This window comes from Pelodiscus sinensis, chromosome 3 (assembly GCF_049634645.1).
Source record: "Pelodiscus sinensis isolate JC-2024 chromosome 3, ASM4963464v1, whole genome shotgun sequence".
In the NCBI taxonomy this organism is placed as follows: domain Eukaryota; kingdom Metazoa; phylum Chordata; order Testudines; family Trionychidae; genus Pelodiscus; species Pelodiscus sinensis.
This window is the reverse complement of record NC_134713.1, coordinates 64,901,710-64,917,002: the sequence shown is the minus strand read 5'-3', so window position 1 is coordinate 64,917,002 and position 15,293 is coordinate 64,901,710. Positions and strand designations below refer to the sequence as shown.

Here is a 15,293-nt window from a genome sequence, read left to right as displayed (position 1 = left end):
AGCAAGTTTGAGCTCCTCCTCTCCGGGAGCTCTTATAGGGCCTAGACAGGCCCTGATTGATTATCTCTAGTCCTATTCGTTTTGGGCCTCTGCTCCAACCTTCACACAGGACTGTTTTAATTCCTTGTGGACCAGTGCAGGCCAATCACTCTATCACAAGGAAGAAAATTCATTCTCATGTATTTCCTCATTTATTTTGTTTATTTGTATCTTCCTCCTGAGCACCACTTTGAGATCATCCTCGAGAATCATATTCCACATATTCAGTCTATTGTGACTGTAAGACATGGCTGGAGGCTTTGAGGGACCATCTTCTTGGTTCTGTGTGCTTCTGCAAAGCTGGGGTAGGCAACATCTAGTAATATTTTGGGATCACCTTCTTCACTTTTCCAGGGAGGCCAAGGAGAAAGAATTAGTTGTCCAATGATAATCTCTAGTGGCTGGGTAATTACACACCATGTTCATTATCAGCATAAAAAGATAGTGACACAGAAAGAAAGATAAATACAGTGAAAGGGAACAAAATAAATACAAGGTTTAGGAAAGAACAATTATTTCATATTTTTCTGTTATTTCAGATTCAGTTTATTTAGATTCTTTGCCAGAGCCACATAGAAATCAAAATGTAATGGGAGCGGTTAGTGTGTCAGCAAAGTGTTCTTAATAAAACCCCTGGAAACTACAGATGCCATGAATTGCACTTGTGTGCTTCTCAGCCCTTCTAGCATGCTGGGAGGCTATCAAGAAAAGACATTAGCCATGCTTTATCTGTGAAGGACCATTATTTTTATTATTACTGCAGCACCTGCCGGTGCTGTTGTAATTAAATGTCTATTAGCGATAGCATCTCCATTATCAACACCTATTTTCTGAGGTTTATAACTTGGCAATAGCCGTAGCTTTCATCAGGTTTTATGGCATATAAAATCTCAGCTTAGAAGTACCTGTAATTCCTAAATTCCATGGCTTTTACATTGCTTTACCTGCACTTCAAAGATGAATTCTCCAAGTGGTCTATTTTAAACACAAAGACAGTAAGAAAATTCACAATTAGGATTTCTGCTTTCTCCTTAAATAGCAGTGCACTTAGGGTTTAAGGACACATGCTGTTGTTTAGAATGAAGCACCAGAGGGAAAAGAGCTTTCTGCCCCCTCCATGGTTGAAAATAGAATATTGCTAACATAGAGAGCTTCATTTGCATATGCTACCTACCCACAATTCCTACTGAGAGTTGGGGAGTCACAATAACTATATAGGAACTTACACTTTGTGAGGTAGTTGGCTTCCAGGGATAGTATGGTTGTTGGATGGGTGAAGTAGTATACCTATATGACTGTTGCCTGTGGGGTAGTCTGACTGACAGGTGAGAAGGAAGTTAGGTTACTGCCAAAGTTATTGGAAGGGTGAGTATGATACTCTTTATCTACTATATATTTTAGAGATTTTGTTTGTGTGTGTGTCTGTATGTCTGTCCCCCTCCCACAGCTGTGCCTGCTGCAGTGGTCATGGAGAGACACTTCTCACCTGTCCCCAAGTTGCTGCAGTGAGAGAGAACTGGGGTTGTCCTTTCTCCATGAGGTAGCCTGCATAAAGAACCCCTCATTCCCAGGCCCACCCCAAAGCAATGATTTAAATGAATAAAAACTAAGCTTATTTGAGTTAAGGACCCAAGCAAAACCAGGTAAATCTTCTAGATTTTTTTACATATTCTGTTGCTGTTCATAACCATATTCCATTTCCCCTAATGAAAATTCTCAAATTTGAACATGGTCTTGGAGTGTCTGTGAGGGCAGTGTTGTACCTGTTAAGGGCACCCAGAAAGGGTACCTTTACTTTTCCCAATTTTCATGCAGGGTGGGGCTCAAGCTGATTTAGTTATTTGTCAAGCAGAACCCTAGATATATTGAACCTTCCTTTTGCTGCATTTCACAAAATGGCTGAAGGGTTGCATTTTGGGAGTTCATTGAGGATCCCTAAGTTTATTTCCCCAGGTTTTTGGAAGAAACAGGAAGGAGTGGTGCAGCACGTACATCACTCCAACAATTACTGGACAGTGAAGCAGTTCCTAGAAGACCACTCTAGCTGGCATAATTTAGAGTCTAGCCATACACAGTAATCCAACCCTGTGAATCTAATTAGTCATTGGCTTTACTGTATTGGCATCTGCCTGTGCTCAGATATGTCATATGTTCTTCACAAAGCTGTTATATTGGGCTGGTGAAGGCCATGTGCAACAGCCAGGGACTAGATATCTATTACAGAGAGGGTTTGTGTAGACTTCATAATGTGTAGGAGCAAGAGTGCCCAGACCTAACGTTTTAAAATTGATTTTGGATGCCTCCATTCTTAGGTGTTTGGGGCGCCTCTTCCCCACATAGGTGAATAAACAGGAATCTGACATATTAATAGCCCACCTTGCCACACCGTAAGGGTGTGTGTAGCGTAATTTGTTATTAGACCCAGCTAAGGAGAAGCTGACTCTTTTTCAGTAAAGGAAGTGAAAGCTACAGGAGAGAGCCATGAGATGAATCCACAGATAAACAAAGGAGAGTGGTGGAGGTCAGGAGTTCCTTCTCTCAGGGAAGGATTTGATGAAGGCATATGGAAGAAAGCCATGGGGATGGAAATAATTGCTGTGGTTACCCTGGAAAGGGAGCCAGGCATAGAGAGACAGTCTTGAGGTATTGACATTACAGCAGAGAAATGAGGAGCTGAGAGGACCTAGAAGCCAGAGGCCTAAGAACCAGACAAAGGCCTAAGCAATGGAGGACAGGTTGTGTTGAGCACATTCTGTAGGGAAACAGCACAGGATGGGGAAATGGCCCAGAAAGTCAGCAGTGTATCTAAAGAAGCAGATCGAGCTGCTTAACACAGGGCTCCTGGGCCAGAATGCAGAGAAGAGGGTGGGACTGGGTTCCCTCACCAAACCTGAAAAAGGAGCATACAAGCCCTCCATAAGAACTATTGAACCCAAGGTGGGGCAGAGAAGAGAGCATCAAGGACAGGCTATGACATTGCCCAAGAGAGGGCAGGAGCATCTTTTGTGTTGGGACATTTTTGGATATTTCTTTTTATTTTTGTTACAAAGGACATGGAACTATATCGTGAGTTGGTCAGAGGGATCAATCACAAGAAGAAGAAGGGCACCCCAGATCCAGAGCAGCTGTCAGCAGGAGGTGATAGGTGAGGAATGAGCCTGCTATGCCACTCCCAGCCACGAGGGGCACGCAAACACCCAACAGGAACACTTTAAAGGGGCCTGATTTTCAGAGGGAGGGTGCACAATGAAAATAAAGGCACCTCGAATCATTTCAAAATTAAAAGAGACTTGTACTAATGGAGCTAGCTCTCAGAGGGACATGTTGTGTAACTTTTAGCAGTGAGAGCGAGTTCTAATGACTCCTATCATTCTAAATTCATAAAATATTAGTGGTTGAGGGCAGTGGAGCAAGGAAGAGCATTTGCTTTGCTCTATTTTCTTGGCCCGTTATTGCCAAGATCTTAATAGCATCAACTTAGGGCATCAGCCACTCTAATTGCTATCTTCTAGGATAAGTGTGTTAAGTGCTGCCTCCCCTAAAGCCTCAGTGACAGTAAGACCCAACAAATAATTACTGCTTCCTGATTCTCTGTCCGAGCTCTGGTTGCCAACTGCCTGGAAGCTGCCCTTAACATACACTTGTCAGCTGTGATACCAGCTAGGGCCCTCCAGTCATCCCCCTTCTTCAGTCTGCCCCCTTTTCTAGGACTTATAGAAAGAGGGGAATAGGCATCTGAAACATCCACCCTGCTATTGATGGGAATTCCCTCAGACTGGGATAGTTCTCAGTAGGGGATTTGCAGGAGCTTTCCACTACCTGAGTGACCCAAAGGGTATGTCTACAGTGCAGAGTTTTTCAGAAAAACGGCTATTTTTCCGAAAAAACTTCACTTACGTCCACACTGCCATCACGTTCTTTTGAAAAAAATCGAAATAACAGAAGGGTTTTTCCCACATTAGTAAACCTCTTTCAATGAGGAAGAAGCCTTTTTCTGAAAGAGCTCTTTCAGAAAAAGGCGTGTGTGGAATAAGGAGAGTTCTTTCAGAAGAAGAGGAAAGAGGAAAAAGCACAGGTGCCCTGTTGGCCACTCTGTCCATAGTAATCACAGCTTACCTGCTAAATAGTGTCCATTCAGTGTGAACGCTATCTTTCAAAAAAGCAGATCGCTTTTTTGATGTGCTTTTGCTGTGTAGACGCTCTCTTTCATAAGAATTGTTTTTGGAAAATCTCTTCCGAAAGCTTCTTCTGAAAGAAGCCTGCAGTCTAGACATAGCCAAAGGGAATGGAGCAGGGCAGAGAACCAGACCTACCACATTGATTGTGACCCCTTAACTCTTTTGAAGTAATATGTTTGCCCATTTGGTTGAAAAGACTGGATGCCCCTAGCCTATGTGGGAACATTAGCTCCTTGTTACATGGGCCCCGCCCATCTAATCAAAGATGCTGTTGGAAATCTAAAAACACTTATCCTTCAAATAAGATATGGCATGGTCTAACATTCTATGGTTTTAAATGAGGGAGTGGAAGGGGGTGCAAGAGGATAGCTCAGTGGTTTGAGCATTGGCTTGCTAAACCTAGGGTTGTGAGCTCAATCCTTGCAGAGGCCATTTAAGGATTTGGGGCAAAAATTTGTCAGGGATGGTACTTGGTCCTGCTGTGAAGGCAGGGGATTGGACTAGATGATCTCTCGAGGTCCCTCCCAGTTCTGGGAGATAGAGAATCTCCATTAATTTAATTTATAAAGGCTTCTTTACCTAGAATATAAGCAAAATACCTGGCCTTATCTTATAATTTTTATGCAAGAAAAACTCCCCTGGTATTCAGAAATAAACTTCATTAGTCTGAACTCATTCACTACATTAATCGCAGTAGCTGTTTTGCCTGAATAAAAACTAAGTAACAGTTTCAGGGTTTGGTCTATATCCTAGAGTACATAAATAGATTTCTATGAAATCAGTCATATTATATAAGGCATAAAAATAAAATAACAAACCAGAGGGAAAATAGGTTTAAGTACAGACTTTTCACTGAGGCATCAGCTGAAGATTTTGGGCACTGATCCAAGATACATTTTTTTTTTAAGTTTGACTGCTTTGTTTTAAATGAGACTCACTCACGCATGCTCTCTGTCACCACTTTCCATGTTGCTTCAGACATGTCTGTACATTTAGACAGCTATATAGAACCATCAAAGCTTCCTTTTTATTCACTATTTATCTTCTTTAGTTCTGCAGAAGTGGAGGTGGGAGTGAATAAGCAAAAAGTGCACCAAACCTGTAGCAAGGTTGAAAGAATTCTTGTAAGATATTTGCTGTACTTTGCAATGAATTGAAATGTGACTAAAAAGAGCATGTGACAGCCTTCTATATTTAGCGGTGGCTTTTGATGCACTGTCAAAAAAGCATCTATGTTTGTGCACTTTAGCAGAAGATGAGATCCCAAAGGTGTAGAAAATCTCAAACAATGACTTTGTATACGTTCCAGTTGTCATGTTGACAGGCGTTTGTACATGGCCAGCCCCACGCCCACCTCTGGCACATTCTCATATCTTTCTGGATTGACCACAGAATATTTTTAGCTCGTGTAGCAGAGTCTTTTAGCAGTTGGGTCTTACTATCATACATCCTGTACCATAACTGGGAAACAATGGTAAAGAACAAGTCATGATACCCCTAGGGAAAGGTATCTATTAACACCTTAAAAGATGTGATATCTATTGTTTGTAAAAAAAAAATCCATTTCTGCTAGACTTGCATAATGAAATAGTGAAAATCACGTATTTTGTGAAACAGATGTGAGATAAATTTATTTTAATATAACTTAGTTATTTGAACTTTTTATTTGCTTAGGACAAACTATGCAGATCCCAGTAAGAGCAATATAGAAAAGAATTATTTGCAAAAAAATCACTCTGGAGTTTTTTTCACTATACCTTGTCTCTGGTATTTACTAGATAAAAGGTTACCTTCCTATGTACACTTGCATTACATGTATTCTTTTACAGCAAATTATGTTTTCTTCCATAGTTCTCTTGCTAGACAGTTAAAGCAATTGCTGGTTTCTTATAAATACAGTATAGGGGCATTCAGATACCATGGTGATGTGTTCAGTATACAAATCCAAATAGAACAGAATAATTGAGATGGAATCAGAGTTAGAGCATTCCTAGAACCCCAGGTTTCCTGTAGTTTAAATTAACCTCCAACTGTGCAGGTGCTACATCAAATCAAATTGATGGAATGAGGAAGTAGCATTCTCCTTTCATTTGTACTCTTTTTCATTTATTATTTGCAAAAATAAATAGTCTGTGTTCCTAGGATGACATCAGTTTTTACCTCAAGCTGCACAGTCTAAGGACTCAGATAAGCATACTGAACTTTCCATTCATACTCCCACTAATTTGCTTCATCATCTAGAGCAGTGGGCAGCTAGATGTTTTACCAAACTACTTCTCACCTATGAAAGATTTAATTTGCAATTGTTTTTAGGATATTATAGGGCAGTGGTTTTCAACCTTTTTTCATTTATGGGCCCTTAAACATTTTTGAATGGAGGTGTGAACAGGCCACTTTGGAAATCGTAGACATCGTCTTTGGACTCCCAGATAAAACCACTGTTCTGTGGTAAAGGCAACATTTCATGGGGTTCACAGACCACAGGTTGAAAACCACTGTTTTACGGTCATAACATGCCCTCCCCCTCACACCTCTTCTGCAGCCATTGTAGATGCTGGTGCCATTCCACTGTGGAAAGGGGAGGGTCAGACAGATGATCTGCATGTTTTGCACAGTCACGGTCTGCTCCATGAAACCATCTGAGCTCCTCCTCGGGGAGTTTTAGGTAGAGCTAGTGGTTCTGCAGCTATGCAGATGCACACATTGTTTTCCCAACAGAGATTTGTCTTGGGAGGGTCTATAGCCACTCTTCAGTGTCCTTGAAAAGGAAAGAAATTCTGCACCCTAGTCCCTGCATAGCTCCTCGGTGCATAGCCCAATAACTGTGTTTACATACCAGTGTACCAAGGTTTGGTCATTGTATTTTGGATGCTACCACAGCAATCAACGCTAACATAGCTGCTAGCAGATGGCAATCTCAGGAAGAAGGTCTGAAAACTCCCTTGCAGACAAGGGAAATAGCAATTTGTAAGACACTTCAGAAATATCGTACCTCCCAGACTTCCTTGGCTGTCACTAGTTCTACAGTGTGCATCATTGTAGACAAACAGACAGGACTTTGGACTTTGCCCCAAGGAGCTTACAATCTGTTTTCTTGGATCAGTCTGTTCATGCCAGAGTGATCCAGAACATCTAGTGACAAAGGCATAATGCTATTTTAAAATAATCTGTAAACCACATCTACATTTGTTGGTTGTCCTCTTCCTGCTTTTATTATGATCATTCTAGGCTAGATTATGCCCCTCTTTGCCAATGTTCAGTATTCCCTTACTCCTCAAGTAAAAATGAGGCTATTCATAGAAATAAGCAAAGAAGGCAGAATCTGAGCTTTGGAGGCAGAATAGTGGAGCTCTCATTTTGCATGAGCTTGGCTCTATTTTTTTTCCTAGTGCTGTTTCTACTTTTACACTTTTTCTCTAGCCTTCCTTAAATAACTTTCGGCAGTTCTTCTCTTTAATGAGAAATGAATGTATGCTGATGTGACAATCTCTACAGTCCACCAGATATTCTGTGGTAAGAAATAACTGCCTCCCGACCGAAACTTTTTCATTGGAATAATTAAGAACTAGATTCTGATAACTTTATTTATCTTGAGGAGTTTCTTACTCAATTGAAATCAATGAGGCTGCTCATGGTATAAAAGGATTAAAATCTGGTCCTAGTGCATCAGTCTCTTCAACAGCAACAACAAAAAAGAGTCATATTAGCTTCACCTTACTCTAGCTGCCAGCCCACTGACATCTTGGTGCATAAATGTAAATATACACAGAAATGTGAAACAAAATCCTGCCTTGCATAATTGCACTATGTTCTAAGCACTTAGATTTTCTTCTCCATAGCCTCAATAACATTTTGAGGAGAAAAAAATGAAGGTGATGACACATGCTATGTATTTAGGCTTAAAAGGATTAAATAGCTATTAGTAAATGTTGGTAAATGTCGAGTTCACTGTACACACACAAACCAATGGAAAACATTACATCAGTGACAATCAAAATATACAGGTAGACAAAGTAAGAAATATGAAGCGTGAGAACTAGTAGAGTTTGATTTAAGAATATTTTCTTTGTATATTTTAATAATTTGTTTGAACCATTATAAAGCTTTAACTGTTTTGAATTTAGAGTGCGCTGTCATGGTAAATGCTCAGAGCTGCACCACCCTGCCGCACATTTCCCATCATGTTTAAATGTAAATCCATAAAACCAGAAAAATTCCTAAAATAAACACTAATATTATACAGATAATTTTTAAAATAATCAAAATAAAGTTTTGCCAAGACTATATGTATTGTTGGGGATGAGAGATTGAAGCCTTTTTACAGTTAATATGTTGGAAAATATCCCCCAAAAGGGATTGTTGCTGTGAAAAGAAAAAAATCTCTGTGCCTTTGCCAAGGTCAGTTAAACCTACTGTAATTCGCTATGCAAGCACCAGTCACACAAGTTAAGGCTTCCTTGAGGCATCTTTCACTTCTGTTCCCAAATACAAGAAGACACAATATTTCTCAAATCTGAGCAAAATGCTCTTCTGACAGAGTTTAAGATTTTCTGGCCCAACTCTAATTTATGACTATCTCTATAGTCAAACAAGTCAATCTACTTTATCTTTTCTAGACATTCCACACAAGAACAGCCATATTGGGTCAGACCTATGATTCATCCAGCCTAGCACCCTGTCTTCTGACAATGTTGCTTAAGAAGGAATGCAGAAAACAGGGCAACTATGGAGTGATACCCTTGGTGTCCTGTCTCAGCTTCATGCAGTTGGAGATTGAGTATATGTCTGCACTATGGGTTTTTTCTGGGATACCAGAGGTATCCTGGAAAAATACCACAACATCCAGGGAATGCATTTGCTCGTCCTTTTTTTTTTTTTTTTTTTTTTTGCGGAAGAGCAGACGCTATCTTTCAGAAGCCCTGTCTTCTTCCTCCCATGAAGAAGAAGGGCTCTTCAAAAGAGGAGGCTTTTCTGAAATTTGGCCCAGTGTAGACAGGCCAAATTTTGGAAAAGCCTCTTCTGAAAAAAATATTGGAAAGAGGTACGCAAATTGCAGGATGCAATTTGCGTACATTTTTCCAATACATCAGTGTAGTGTAGACATAGCTTTAGAGACGCCCACAGAATGAGATGGCTTCCCTGACCATTCTGGACAATAGATCACAGAACATCAGACCAAAAGATCACTTCTATAAATATAATAGCAAGCAGTCCCTTTAATAACATTATCCTGGCATGTTCTTTCCTAGGCTGGATATTGCTCTCCTACTGGTCCAAGTGGCAGTGGGACTAGGCTTCCTATACCAGACGTAACTGGATGCTATTTGCTGAGAGAATCTGGTGTAGACTTGGGTTTCATGCAGAAATTTGTTGTAGGTTTCTGGGGTTAATACTGATTAGGAGAAGAGCTGGCTTTTGCATTCTGCCCTGAATACCCTGACATGCTCACTCAGATGCCACAGCTACACACCAGCAACAGCCATTTTAAGAGATAAATAGTGGAGAAGTGCTGATCTTGTCATTAGCCCATTCTATCAATTATTGCCAATTCACAGCTTCATAAAATTGAAGCCCGAGTTTACTGCATTCACATTAATATGAGATTTCTCTATTGCATTAGTGATATGGGAATTCCCGAGCAAGATCAAAGCAGTGGGCCCAGTATCCCATTTTATAGTGTCCACTCCTAGATGTTCCTGGAAAAGATGCAAGACTCTGTGGTAAGCAGTTATGGAATAACCTGCTCACAAAGAAAGTTTCTTCCTTACTCCCATCAGATAAAGGCTGACTTATGTTCTGAAGCATTATAGTTTGTATTCCTTACAATTATTTTTCTCTTCTATAACCTAACAGTGGATGTTCTCATCAGTATAAATGGATTATCGCTTCTGACTTTTACTAAGGTCTTGACCTCACTTATATCTTGTGCCAGTGAGTTTCACAGATCGTGTAAAAAAAGTATTTCCCTTTATTATTATTAAATTGTTACATTTCATTTTCATTGAATGTATCTTTTTTTATTAAGAGAAAGGATAATTAGGAGGGCTGGATTTACCTTCTGTGTGCCACAAAACATTTATATCTTTATCATGTCCCCTCTTAAACACTTAGTTTCTAAACTAAGTAGTCTCTATCTTTTCTTTCACTCTTCATATGAAAGTCTTTCCATGCCCCTAATCATTTTTATTACCAGATAGCTCCAATCTATCATTTCTCTGAAATAGTAGCCAGAACTTCACCGTGTTGATATACTTCATTTGGAATACTTTTGCTATAATGGCATGATATTTTTACTAATACTTACTATCCCATTTTTAATAGACTTTTGTATTTTCTTTGCTGGTTTTAAACTTACATGGACTGTGTCTCATAGGTCTCTATTGACATGTAATGATGCTCAGTAGTTCAGTTCTCTCATATGGGAGTACAGCTCTTGTGGCTCCTTTATTCTAAGCCTCAGAATGCCCTGGCACACTCTGTTCCACCCCTTACACAGCAGGGCAGGAGGTGGCTATTCTGGCAGAGTTCCCCTACACAACAGGAATTCTTTGCTGGCCATCTCCAGACTTATAAATAGTACAACAGGGGTCTTAGTGGACTGGAGAATGCAGATTTTTGTGAATTGTTTCTCAGTTCCTTTAGGACCCAACAATGGTATCAGTTATTCAAATAATTTTTTCCAGTATGTAGCATCTTATATGTGTCAGTAATGAACTTTGTGTATAGCTGTGCTGTTCACTTTCTTAACTTTGTCTCTTTGTAGTCCCTGGCAGTCCCCACTTGACTCTGCAAAGCAATTTTGTGTCATCTTCAATTGTAAAGCCTCACTGTTTGCCCTCCTTTCTAGATCATCGACTTACTAAAAACACCATTCCTACCACAGATGCTTGGAGCCCTCCACTGTTAATATTTTGTCATGTTGAAAACTGTCCACTTCTTCCAATTTTACCTCTCAACCCATGACCATTTAGGTTTTTTGGGGGGGTTTTCTTTGTTTTGGTTTGGGGTTTGGTTTTTTGGGGGGTTTTTTTGGGAGGGGTTTTATCATCTTTTCTCATCTTTTGTGAGGGATTTGAAAATCCAAATATTCCTAATTGTTTGGGTCTGCTGATAACCATCAAGACTTTGACCATGCCTCTGGCATTTCATGGAATTTCAGTTTCAGTTTTAAATTACTGCTTTTTTATTATTATTATTTTTCTTACATGTAGGTACAGAACCAATGCAAAATGTATAGTACAGAAAAAGTACACTGTACAGAGATAAGATAGTGAATATTATGATAGAGGTATCTTGTGCAATTTGATTGTGGGAGAGGAAAGATAACGTCTGGTGCTAATGGGTGTGACCCTTTCCCAGTCACTGTGAAAATCTTGATAAAGAAAGTGACGAGGCACTCGCTACAGCTATAATTCGAAGACTTGGGTTTGCCCTCCCACACACTTTGGGTGGGCAGGCAAACCGCAGACTGTCATCTGTGAAGTCAGAAAGCACTGGGTACATTTAATTACTGTGTTAGCACTTGCTCACACTTCTTATGCCAAGTACTGGTTGTAGAGGTTTTCTTGGTTGTTTTTTGTGCTTTCTTCTTTTTTTTTTTTTTTTTTTTTTGCCATGACATAACTAGATAAGACTGTAAGACTATCCGGGAACAGGACTATACAAATGAGCACTCATGTCAAGCCCTTGAAAGCCATTCACTGTAATAAATAGGTTATGAAATAACTGTGGCAGAGCAAAGGTCTGAATGGATTTTGTTTGCTCACATTTTTTTTTCTTGTTGCTTATCCTTGCTTTTGCACTCGCAGAGATTCCTTTATGTGTAGGCTTGGCAGGATTAGATGGTTTTCGGTAAATGTCAGTAAATGTCAATTTCACCATACACGCAGAAAATGACAATCCGAATTTACAGCTATATAAAGAAAGGAAAGTGTTACTTAAGAACTCCTTAGTTTGCTTTAAGACTATTTATTTTGTATATTTTGACAATTTCTGTTTTAATGGCTACTGCAATTTTGAACATTAAAACTAATAATGATGCTTAAAAGTAAACATTGATGTTGTACACCCAAATTATTTAAAAATGGCAGTTTTCTGTAGTCAAAGATCTTGCCTATTCTAAAGTAAATGGGGTAAATGATGGATGCCAATAAACTAACATCTTTGAGTGTACATTAAATGTGACTTGGGAATTCTTCAGTACACATCCCTTATATTAAAAGGGGGCATTACACATAGACTTGCTTGATTAGAAGACCTGTACAAAGGAATCCCTGAGAGAGATGTAATAAAACTGTCTAGCTGTAATTTTAGAGATGGTGGGAGAGATACTTATTTTTTATTGGACCAACTTCTGTTGGTGAGAGAGACAGGCTTCCAAGCTTACACAGAGCTCTTCTTCAGGTCTGGGAAACGTACACAGAATGTCACAGCTAAATACAAGGTGGAGCAGATTGTTTAGCGTAAGTAGTTAACACATATTTTAATGGGCCACTTCACTCTGAAAGGTCCCTTGACACCTCTCCAGCCATATGGAAGATGGGGGATTGGCGGGCAGGCATCTGAGGAGGGTTAGTGTGTTTAGAATGGTTCATGACTGTGATTGTCAGCCTCAGGGCAGACTATCAAGAGCAGAGCCCCCAAACTAGTTCTGTTTTTTATAATTGGATTTCACCAACCCAGTAGCAAGTGTGAACTCCTAAAGCACTGTAAAAGTCTTACCGTGGAGTCACAGATAGTCCCCCCATCCAGGCAAACTGGACTTAGTGATAGATTTCTGCTATATATGAAAGATCACAAAATATTCAGGTTGATCCCAGTCGCAAGAGCCCAAACTCTTAGGGTATGTCTACACAGCAGTATTATTTTGGAATAATTGACATTATTCAGAAATAACATAGTCTGTGTCTACACTACCAGCAGTTATTTCAACATAATGTCAAAATAATGTTGAGCTGGAGGACTTCTTACTCCGACTCCTGTAACCTTCATTTCATGAGGAGTAAGGGAAGTCAAAGAAAGAGTGCGCTTTCTCTGAATTCCTGCTGTGTAGCTAGTTCCAAAAGCCAAATTAAGCTATTTTGACTTAAGCTACGCAATTGACATAGCACAAGTTGCGTAGCTTAATTCAGCTTTATCCCTGCTGTGTAGATGTGTCCTTACTCTACATGGATTTGTACTCTAGTCCTCTCACCGAAGACAACCCTTGTGGCCAAAAGAAATGAGAGCGTTATTACAAGTTTAAAGCAGGCAAATACATGTATACAAATGACAAGTCTCCACTACAACCGTGTCAGCCTAAATTACGTTGACATACGGCCACCACAGTATTTCAATCAGTTTTACACATCCACACTACGTTCCTGTGTTGGCAGTGCGTATCCTCACCAAGAGGACATTTAACTGCCAGTATAGGCCACAGTGTGACAGTTTCTGAAAGACCGCAACAGTCCATGTAGACAATGCAGAGTCAGTGCCTCATACAGTGTAGACTACACTGACACTGCATTGACCTAACTATACCAACTGAAGCACTATGCCTCTCTCAGAGGTGGAGTTATTAAGTTGGGGTAGTGGGCAACTTGAATTGGTGGAAGCTACATTTTAATGTAGCTGCTTACAGAGTTAAGTCCATGTAAGCTAGGGTTACCATATTTCAAGTTCATTAAAAGAGAACACAGCTGGAGTGAGGGAGGGAGCTGGAAAGGGGGCAGAGGATACAATTGGAGGGTGTATCTCAAGGGGAATGCTATGTTGCTCCCTGTCTTGATGACAGGTTGACTGGCACAAGCTCAGAACACCGTGGCCACCATCAGTAATTGCCTCTCTGCTGGACTCTCTCCCTTGGGCTGGGAGTCGGGCTTAGTGGGATCCAGCAGCTATGACTGCAGGGGAATGGACCAATCAGCTGTGGATGTAAGGGACTCTGGGCTCTTTCTAAGCTGCAATGACTGCTCTGCAAAAATCCCAGACATTTCCTGCATGCATCTGACGAAGTGGGTCTTTGCCCACGAAAGCTTATGCTCCTACACTTCAGTTAGTCTATAAGGTGCCACAGGACTCCTCGTCGCTTTTGCAGATTCAGACTAACATGGCTACCCCTCTGATACTTGTACTGAAGCAGATTCTCTCAAGATATTCAGGTGGCCCATTCCAAGAAGCAATCTACTTCTCTGGTGGATGTCCTTGTTGATGAAGGCAGTATTAAGTGTGTTAAAGTGAATATCCTGGACTTTCACTTTGGAACATATTCTGTGATTTCTGAGTGCTTTGCTGTAAACAAAGGATATCTTGATGTGTTTGGGACAGTTACTGGACATGTGAAGATAAGTGTGGTGATCTTTGGGCTTCTTGAACATAGTTGTCTGTAGGGTTCCATTGTTGAAGCTGATTGTGATGTCTGAGAAGTTGATGCTAATGTAGCATGTTCTAGAGAGAGTTTAAAGGCTAGGTGGTGCTGCTTGAAATTGTGATGGAAATCTGTGAAAGATTTTAGGTCATCTGTCAGAGGATGAAAATATCATTGCTGTATCTCAGGTAGAGTGCTGATTTTTGTGGTGCATTCATCCAGATGAGGTTGGGAGTCATTCTTACTACCCAAGCTCTTCCCATGGTTTGGACAAAGTGTTTGTTGAATGTAAAATTGTTATGGGTAAGGATGAAATGGATGAACTTGACAATGTGTTTTGGATAGATATCTGAGGGTTGTCCATTTGTCTTGTAGATATTTGAGGTGGGCATTTATGCCGTAGTGAAATTAATATCCATATATAGATAGGTGACATCCATGGTCGTAAGGATGGCATTCTGAAGGAGGTTGTTGATATTGTAGAGTTTCTGGAGGAAGTCAGTTGTGTCCTGGAGAAAGCTGGCCCTTAGTGTTCTCAATGGTTTGACAATAGATTCTATGCATCCTGATATTCCTTCATTATGAGTGATATGGCCAGCTAAGATAGAGCTGCTTGAGTTCCTATGTTTGTGTTTTTTGGAAAGCCTGTAGAATGTTCTGGAGTGGGTTTATGGGTGATGAGGTTTAGAGTTTCTCTTGCAGTTGTTTATGGAAGGATTTGTGATATA

General features: G+C 40.2%; 1 long non-coding RNA gene across 2 annotated transcripts in view; it reads left to right on the top strand.

The window, feature by feature from the left end:
* The first annotated feature begins 1,321 nt into the window (after positions 1–1,321).
* The window catches only part of LOC112547483 (uncharacterized), a 59,939-nt gene continuing 45,967 nt past the window's right edge, over positions 1,322–15,293 (top strand). The window contains exons 1-3 of one of the 2 annotated variants that reach the window (XR_012902293.1): positions 1,322–1,404; positions 3,090–3,184; positions 9,838–10,046. This is a non-coding gene — a long non-coding RNA (uncharacterized LOC112547483). Of the gene's footprint in view, positions 1,405–3,089; positions 3,185–9,837; positions 10,047–15,293 lie in introns of those variants that run through there. The other variant, XR_003091216.2, reaches the window with a different exon arrangement.